This window comes from Orycteropus afer, unplaced genomic scaffold (assembly GCF_000298275.1).
Source record: "Orycteropus afer afer isolate SDZICR_OR568_19922 unplaced genomic scaffold, OryAfe1.0 scaffold00125, whole genome shotgun sequence".
NCBI lineage: Eukaryota > Metazoa > Chordata > Mammalia > Tubulidentata > Orycteropodidae > Orycteropus > Orycteropus afer.
In genome coordinates this window covers 7,548,512-7,558,981 of record NW_006921712.1, presented here as the reverse complement: position 1 = coordinate 7,558,981, position 10,470 = coordinate 7,548,512, and positions in this window count along the sequence as shown.

Here is a 10,470-nt window from a genome sequence, read left to right as displayed (position 1 = left end):
CTTGGTTTTCCAAGGTGGTTTCTCTATGGAAGTAGATTGCCCAACCTTCCTTCTGAGGAGTGAATGCTGAATTTGAACCACAAACCTTCTAGTTAGCAGCCAAATGCCTTAGGGAATATGCCATCAGAGCTCCTACAATAGTAGGAGAAGACTTTAATACACCACTTTCAAGGAAGGCCAGAACAACTGGAAAAAAATTCAGCAAAGGTAAAGAAGAACACAACAACACAATGAACCAACTTGATCTCATAGACATACAGAGCATTTCATCCAACAAAACACAATATATACTCTTCTCCAGAGCACATGGACTGGATCATTCTCCACAATAGACCATATGTTAGGACACAAAACAAACCTCAATAAATTCAAAAGCATTGAAATGCTGCAAAGCATCTTCTAGGACCACCATGGTATAAAGTTACAAATCAATAATAGGAAGAGCAAGAAAACATATCAAATATGTGGAAACTGAATAATACACTGCTCAAAAACTACTGGGTAAGAAACGAAATAAAGTGGGAAATAAAACAATTCCTAGAAATGAACAAGAATGAAGATACATCTTACCAAAACCTGTGAAACACAGTGAAAGTAGTACTCAGAGGCCAATTTATAGTGATAAATGCACAAATCAAAAAAGAGGAAAGGAACAAAATCAGTGCTCTAACTCAACAACTCCAACATCAGAAAATGAGCAACAAAAGGAACCTATAGTACCTAGAAGTAAGGAAAAAATAAAGATCAGAGCAGAAATAAACAAAAAAAAAATGAGAGAGAGAGAAAATCAAGAAAACAAGAAGCTTGTTCTTCAAAAACATTAACAAAATTAACAGCCACTGTTAAATCTAACAAAGGAAAAGAAAGACACAGATAACACAAATAATAAATGAAAAGGGTGACATCATGACAGAACCAATTGAAATAAAAGAAACATATTGACAGAATATTAAGAAGAACTACTCAAACTGATAAGAGAACCTAGAAGAGATGGACAAGTTTACAGAAACACAAGACCTACCTAAACTACCCCAGGTGGAGTTAGAACACTTGAACAAATGCATAACAGAAGAAGAAATTGAGCCAGTCATGAAAAACACTTCCCACAAGTAAAAGTCCTGGCCCAGATGGCTTCACTGCAGCATTTTACCAAACATTGAAACATTGATACCTATACTACTCAAGCTATTCCAGAACATAGAAAAAGATGGAATACTCCAAAGTTAATTTTATAAAGCAAGCATAACAATGATACTAAAACCAGGGAAAGATACCACTAAAAAGAAAAACTACAGACCAATGTCCCTCATGAATATAGATACAAAATTCTTCAACAAAATCCTAGCCAACAAAATCCAACAGCAGATAAAAAACATAATACAGCATGACCAAATGGGATTCAAAGCAGGTATACAAGGATGGTTCAACATCAGAAAAATAATCAATGTAATCCACTGCATAAATATAACAAAAGAAAAGGACCATATGATTATATCAATCAACACAGAAAAGGCATTTGATAAAATCCAGCACGCATTCTTGTTCAGAACTCTCAGCAAAATAGAGATAGAAGGGAAATTCCTCAACATAGTAAAAGGGATATATATATGCAAAGCCAACAGCCAACATCGTTGTTAACAGAGAAAGACTCAAAGAATTTCCCTTGCAAATGGAATCAGACAATGATGCCCTCTAGCACCACTTTTATTTAACGTTTTGGAAGTCCTAGCCAGGGCAATGAGGGAAGAAAGAGAAATAAAAGGCATCCAAATTCGTAAAGAGGAAGCAACAGAAACCAAAAAACCAAACTAACTGCTATAGTGTCGATTCTGACTCAGAGCAACTCCTCCTTGGGTTTCCAAGGTGGTATCTCTATGGAAATGGAAGTAAAACCATCTCTATTTGTTGATGATATGATGCTATACATAGAAAATCCGAGAGACTCAGCAAAAAAATACTGGAACTAATAGAAAGGCTCAGCAAAGTGGTAGGATACAAGGTCAATATACAAAAAATCAATTGGATTCCTCTATATCAACAAAGAGGCCTCTGAAAAGGAAATAAGGAAAACAATACCATTTAAAATAGCTACCGAAAAGATAAAATACCAAGGAACAAATCTTACCAGAGACACAAAATACTTATAGAAAGAAAACTACCAAACACTAGCGCAAGAAACTACAAGGAATCTATACAAATGAAAGAAACTTCCTTATTCATGGATAAGAAGACTGAATATTGTGAAAATGTCAATATACCCAAAGCAACCTACAAATTCCATGCAATCCCAATCCAGATACCATCAACAATTTTTAAGGATATGGAAAAAATAGTTATTAACTTCTTAAAGAAAGGAAATAGACATTGGATAAGCAAAGCACTGCTGAAGAAAAAGAAAGTGGGTGGTCTCAAACTCCTGGATCTCAAAACCTACTAGACAGCTACACTAGTTAAAACAGTATGATATTGGTACAATGATAGACAGATAGACCAATGGAGCAGAATCAAAAACCCAGAAATATACCCATCCATATATGGACAGCTGATCTTTGACAAAAGACCAAAGCTCATTAAATGGGGGAGAGATAGTCTCTTTAACAAATGATGCTGGCAAAATTGGATATCCACCTGCAGAAAAATGTTTTTGTTGTTGTTGTTGTTGGATCAAAAACTTAAATGTAAAACCCAAAAGTATAAAGCTCATCAAAGATAAAATAGGGGCAAATATAGGGCCTTATTTTATAGCAAAAATATACTGTCAAGCATAACCTACAATGCATAAGCAGTGGAAGAGAAGCTAAGTGACTGGGACCTTTTAAAAATTAAATTCTTATGTGCATTGAAAGACTTTTCCAAAAGAGTAAAAAGAGAACCTACAGATTGGGAGAAAAATATTTGGCTATGACACATTTGACGAAGGACTTATCTCCAAAATTTATAGAAAACTTCAACACCTCAACACCAAAAAGACAATCAATCCAATTAAAAAATGGGCAAGGAACATGAACAAATACTTCATTAAAGAGGATATACTGAAGGCCAACAAACACATGAGGAAACGCTCACGATCATTAGCCATTAGAGAGATGCAAATCAAAACAGCAATTAGATATCATTTCACCCAGCAACAATAGTGAAGTTTAACAAGACAGAAAAGAACAAATGCTGGTGAGGTTGCTGAGAGATTGGAACACTCATACACTGCTGTTGGGATCTCAAAATGGTATAACCATTGTGGAAAATGGTATGGCATTTCCTTTAAAATCTGAAAATAGGATTACCATTTGATCTAGCAATTCCATTACTAAGAACATAACCTAAACAGGGGAGAGACAGGATATGAACAGACATATGCACACTGATGTTCATCGCAGCACAATTCACTATAGCAAAGAGATGGAAACAACCTAAATGCCCACTAACAGATGAATGGATAACCATTCACAGAATGGTACATTCACAGAATGGAATACTATGCTACATTAAAGAATAATGAAGAGTACATGAATCATCTCACAACGTGGATGAATTTGGAGGACATTATGCTGAGTGAAATAAGTCAATCAGAGAAGGACAAATATTGTATGAGCCCATTACTGTAAAAAGTCAAGGAAAGGTTTACGTAGGGAAGGGAACTCACTCTGTAGGCTATTGGGGATAGGAGAGAAGGGAGGGAAAATTTCAGACTAGTTGGGGGTCGCATGTTGAACTGGGTAAGGGGAGGGACACTATGAAAATAGTCTGTCACCAGCATGATGACATTGGGGAAAGGAAAGACACTGAAATATGCACATAAGATATAGACAACAGAGGCAAACGCTAGTATATGCACAATACTGCATTACTACTAACACCAAACACCATGCTACAGATAAGTGCATAGACAACTAAGATGATCAGGTGGGGGTTGGTGAACAGGAATGTACCCTAAACCAAGGATAGATTTAGCTGAAGATAATCTTGCATTGATACTTGTTGCTATTGTTATGTGCTGCTGAGTCATACCCAACTCATAGCAACCCCTCCTTGGGTTTCTGAGGGAGTATCACTACGGAAGTAGATTTCACCAGGAGTGTAGGGTGGGAGTGGATGGTGGGTTTGAACTGCCAGCCTTCTGGTTAGCAGTCAAGTGCCTTAGGCACTAAGCATTGATACTGTTGTTGTTGTTGTTATTTGCCATCGAGTCAGCCCCGACTCATAGCGACCCCTCCTTGGGCTTCCGAGGCAGTATCATTACGGAAGTAGGATTGCCCAACCTTCCTTCTGAGGAGTGGCTGTTGGGTTTGAACCGCCAGCCTTCTGGTTAGCAGTCAAGTGCCTTAGCCACTATGCTACCAGAGCTCCCAAGCATTGATACTAGTGATACAAAATTAGCCACATTCATTATAGAAGCAACAGAAGACAGAGTTGGTGTAATCTTTGAGAGAAAACAAAATACCTTGGGAGAGAGAATCACCAGGCCTGCTGACTTGGGACCAGGGTACTGGGGGACACCAAGCTCAATTGATACAACATAGTACATAAAATTCTTATTCCACAACCTACTTTAGTGAGTGGTGACTGGGGTTTTCAAAGCTTTTGAGCAGCCATCTAAGATACAACTACTGTTCTCCTCTCATCTGAAGCAAAGAATAGTGAAGAAAATGAATGACATTTGGAAACAATTAGTCCAAGAATATGATGGACCTTGAGACCAGAAGAACTAGATGTGCCTGGCTACCAATGCCAAGCACTAGAGAAGGGATCAAAGCTAGAGATCTTGGATAAAGTGGGAAGAAAAGTGTGGAACAAAATTCAAAAATACAAAAAGGACTAGAATTCCTGGTCAGATGGAGTCTAGTCAGACCCCCGAGACTTTGGCCTGTGATACAGTTCTGGCTTGGAATTGGACTCACTCCCAAGGATCGGATCTCAGCCCAACAGTAGAAAGATTTACATGCAGAACACCTAACTCATGGTGATGTACCCATCTACTGTAGGGAGATACACCTCTTAGAGCAATTGGCCACGGAGCACCAGAGGGGCAGCATTCACACAGAAAGAAAGCTGCACAGACACTAGTGCACACTTAAGAAGGGCACAGCAGGGGGTGTGGTCACAGAGCTGGCGGGGAAGGAGAGTGTGTTATGGTTGGGGATGGTAATTGGGATGTGAAATCAAATGTACACAAACTGTTGGATGCAAAAACAAATTTTGCACTGTAAATTTGCACCCAGAGCACAATAAAAAAAGAAAGAAAATTCAAAATTGATCCCATTTAGAATAACAACTACAATAATAAAACAAGCAAATAAACCAAAAATCAAAAAAACTTCCTCATAATTTTCCAGTCTCTCACCCCTGCACATCTCCCTAGTGGGTATATATTTACAAGGATTTGGGAATTTACTATTTGCAAATGACAGAAACTCAATCTCCTTAGTTCCTTGAATCACTACATGGAATGGACCCTGAAATAGGTTAAGTCACTGAGATTTTAAGATTTATCTGTTATAACAGCTCCCTTTAACTTCATTAATACATGTCAAAATGTATATGTCCTAGTAACCCGCAACCTTCTTCAGTATTACATGCAAACAATATACACACATATATGCATACCCATACATTGTTCTAAAAGTGTGAATTGAATATCTACTCTATGTCAAGCATTTGATATAAAAATATATGAAGCCTGCTTTGTAGAGTGCAAAATCTGTTGCACAGGGCTTAGACAAATGATATTCCTGCCCCTCTGCCCCATGGCTAATATATCACTTTTCCATTAATTTGTTTTGACTATAGTAATATTTTTTCTTCTATTATAAATTATTAACAAAGAATTGTGAATGTTTTTATTCTTGTATATAAACATTTTATGAGACACTCTCACATTCCTGGATTGGTACTTTTCTTTTTTGGGGGGAAGGGGTGATACAAGGAATTGTTTCAGCCATCCAAGTCATACATCTATATCAAATTTATTTTAAGCAACCATGATTACAACTAAGTATACTTAGCTTTATTATGACCTCCCCAGGATTTACTGTTCTCTGCTAAACTGCTTACATCTGTTTATGTCTTTGCTATTATAAATCAATCCAAACAAACTCCATTCTGCTAATACTCCCATCTGCCAACTCCCATTCACTGTTTACCAATAGTAAAGACTCCCCATCATTCTAATAATAAGTGAATGAGCCATTTGTTTCTTTTCTAAAGCAACAGGAAGTCATTCACCATGCTTGCTAGATTCCATTTAACAAGTAAGTGTTTGGTGAAGGATTTAGCAGACTGGCAGGACTCTAAATTATGTCACAGAACAAATTCAATCAGAACTGTCTTCCACACTTTTTTTTTTTTTTCTGATATTGTGCAAATTGTTCAATATAAAACTTCTTAATTGACTGACCAAGGGTCAAATCAATCAGATTCCCATTCTGCTTTGCTTTCTTTAGCAGTTGGCTGCGTATGCAAAGATACAGAGTCAATTTGTAGGTCATATCACACAGACAATTGGAAGAAACTGTTAGCAAGGATTGGTGTGAGTCAATTCGAGAAGATGTTGGCTTGAATGTACAAACAAGCACAGATCAATTAAGAATATAAGGGTTTGGGGGTCATTATATATACAGAAGTCTTCTGCTCTCAGATCAGTTTCTTGAAAACATATCAACAGTATTGACACTAATGACTAAGGCCAAGAAATGCCAAGATGTTAAAAAAGTACAAATGCCACTCGAATAATGTGGTGCAATAACAAGAATAATTAGCTTCATTTTATACTTCTAAAGCTAAATGATATGAGGTTAAATATTGGAAAGTCAATCAGTTCCTTCTGCTTAAACATGGAGGAGGTGTGCATGTGTTTGACTAAGATGGTTAGTTTTGCATGTCAGTTTAGCTAGACAATCCCAGTTGTTCGGTCAAACATTAGTCAAGGAGTTGCTATGTAGACAGTTATATATGATTAACATTTAAATCAATTGACCTAAAATAATACTGTTACCCTCCATAACGTGAGTGGTTCTTCCCCAATCAGTTGATAGCTTTAAGAGCAAAAACTGAGATTTACCTAAGAATAAAGATTCTGCCCCAAGGTTGCCAAAAAAACAAAAAAAAAAAAACATTCTGCTGGATATTGCAGCCTCTTGCTTGGTTTAATGATTTTGGACACAAGAATCCTGACCTGTAGAATTTGAGCATGTCAGACCCACAATCTCATGGGTCAATTACTTAAAATAATAATAGTAATAATAATAATAATATCTGTCTATCTGTCTACCTGTCTATCTCTCTACCTATCCATTTACCTTATTGATTCTATTTCTACGAAGGACTCTAAGACATGTCCTTAGAGCAATTTAGAGTTGTTCTCCAAATCTCTTCTTGCTTTATTCTATTTTCTCTAGTGTCTACAATTAAAAGTGGGTCATAGTCAATGAGAAGTAACTACATATATGTTGCAAGTTTTAAAAATACATAAAAATGTAAAAGCATTATTTGAAGCTGTGAATTTTTACATTAACCTCTAACATACAATAAATCTATTTAATAATTTTTGTGTTAAAAAAATAAGCTCCTGCTTATGATTCCTACAAGATTTTAAATACTGTCTGTTTTATATTTGGAAAAGGATAGAGGAATTTTCTAATGCCACTAAAAGTATTGAAAAAGATATAATGGTAAAAATTTTGTGACTTAAGAACATTGCTAATTAGCAATTGAGTGGTAAATAACTTATCATATTAAGGTATTCTAAAATTTTATTAATAAAATTAATAGAATTACTAAAATTAATTTGAATACAAGTTAGTAGGTTAATCTTTTAAGAGAAATTACAGTATATTACAAAATAATAGTGATATTTTCAGCAAGATGACAGAATAGGCAGACAAGCTGCACAAACCCTCTGCAACAAAGAAATGAGAAATCAATTGAAACAGACACAGAAGATAATCCTGGAACCCTGAGGCTTGAAGGGAAGGGTAAGGAAGTAGATTAAATACCACCTAGTAGTAGAACCTGAACAAAGACAGTGAATAAGGAGACAAACTGACTTAAAGATTGTCAGCTGTCCTGAGGGCACAACAAATTTGCATATTTACAAGTGGCATTCCAAACAGGTCTGGAACCTAAGAATGATCTCTGCTCACCAAGGACTGTATCAGCAACTTTACTGGTGGTTGACAACCAGAAAGGAAAACATTGAAGAAGGAGACAAACAGAGATGTGAACTGTCAACCCTCTTGAGGACCCAGCCATTTTGAATATTTGCAAGTGGCATTCTGATCCAGGCAGTAGCCTAAAAATAGGCTACATTTGTGAAGGAGAGTTCAGGCAACTGCACTGGAGGCTGACAACTGGAAAGATAATATAATCCTCTCATGACTCTTAGGAGCTCTGGTAACAGTGCCTAAGGCATTTGACTGCTAACCAAGAAGGCTGGCAGTTCAAACCCACCAGCCACTCCTCGGAAGGAAGGTTGGGCAATCTACTTCCATAGTGACACTGCCTCAGAAACCCAAGGAGGGGGCACTATGAGTCGAGTCCGACTCGATGGCATATAACAATAACAACTACAACTCATGACTCTTATATACCACACCCTCTTGGTGAACAGAGGTGTGGCCATGCCCTGCTTCTAACCACCATCTGGATTGGCAGAAATCCCATCCTAGTCTGTGTCCCCTGACAGAGTGTAGGCACCCTATCCTGCCCTCCCCAGGTTTGTTTGTTTTAAAATTATTCCTTTCTTCTTCTTTTTCTCTTTCTCTTCCCTTACGCTTTTTTCCCTCCTATTTTCTTTCTTTTATTTATTCCCATCTGTTATTTTTCTTTTTTTCAGTTTTCTCATTTTGTCTTTACTGTTCTTTAATTTCTATCAGTTCCTTCTCCTTAAATATGGAGGAAGTATGCATGTGTGTGACTATGATGGTTAATTTTGCATGTCTGTTTAGCTAGAAAATCCCAGATTTTTTGTCAAACACTAATCTAGGGGTTGCTATGTAGACAGTTAGATATGATTAACATTTAAATCAATTGACCTCGAATAAGACTGTTACCCTCCATAATGTGAGTGGTTCTTTGTTAAACACCAGAACAGAGCCAAGAGAAGTGTCAGGGATCTAGGTAAGGGCAGGGACCCAGGCCCCACCCACAAGTGATGAGAATGTGGGAGAAAGGAGAGGAAAGTCAGCGAGACCAGGACAGAGCCAGGAGCAGTGTCAGGGATCCAGGTAAGGAAAGAGTGGAGATGTTTCAAACAGGTAAGGGAGACAATCTTGTCTGTAGGTTTGTCCTACTGTGGTGGCATGTTGCTGTGAGGCTTGAGGCTATGCCACTGGTATTTCAAATGCCAGTAGCATTGCACATGATGCACAAGTTTCAGCATACAAAGATGTCTCCTTGCAGACTGAGACAGACTAGGAGGGAAGAGGCCATCCATTTCTCAAATAATTGGCCAGGGAAAAGCTTATGAATAACAGAGAAACACCATCTGTTATATTACTGTGCAACTTTATGAATAGTCCAGAAACTTTGTCCAATACAGTGCAGGAGGATGAACCATGTATGTTGGAAGGCTCTCAAAATACAACTGGGAAGAGCTGCATCATCAGAGTAGAATCAAACTTACTGATATGGACAAAGTAAAGCTCTCAGTTCCATTTGCTGATGTGGCATGACTCAAATTGAGGAGAAACAATTGCAAACATCCATTAATAATCAGAACATGGAATATACAAAAAGTATGAATCTAGAAAAATTAGACGTTGTCAAAAATGAAATAGTATGCACAAAGATTGATATCCTAGGCATTAGTGAGCTGAAATGCATTGGTTTTGGTCATTTTGAATCAGACAATCATATGATCTACTATGCCAAGAATGACAGTTTGAAGAAAAATGGTGTGGCATTCTCATCACAAAAGATGTTTTTAAGATCTGTCCTGAAGTACAATGCTGTCAGTGATAGGATAATATCCATGCACCTACAAGGAAGACCAGTTAATACTACTATTATTCAAATTTATGCACAAACCACCAAAGCCAAACATGAGGAAATTGAAGATTTTTATCAACTTCTGCAGTCTAAGATTGACCAAACATACTATCAGCATGTGTTGCTTATCGCTGATGACTGGAATGCAAAAGCTGAAAACAAAGAAGAATCACTAGTAGTTGGAAAATTTGGCTTTGATGACAGAAATAATGCTGGAAATTGCGTGATAAATTTTGCAAGACCAACAACTTATTCATTGCAAATACCTTTTTTTAGAAAATACAAATAGTGGCTCTACATGTGGACTTCACCAGATGGAGTACACAGGAATCAGATTGACTATATCTGTGGCAAGAGGCAATGGAAATCTCAATATCTTCAGCCAAAACAAGGCCCGGAGATGACTGTGGAACAGACCATCAACTGCTCATATGCAAGTTCAACTTGAAGTTGAAGGCAATTAAAACAACTCCACAAGAGCCAACATAT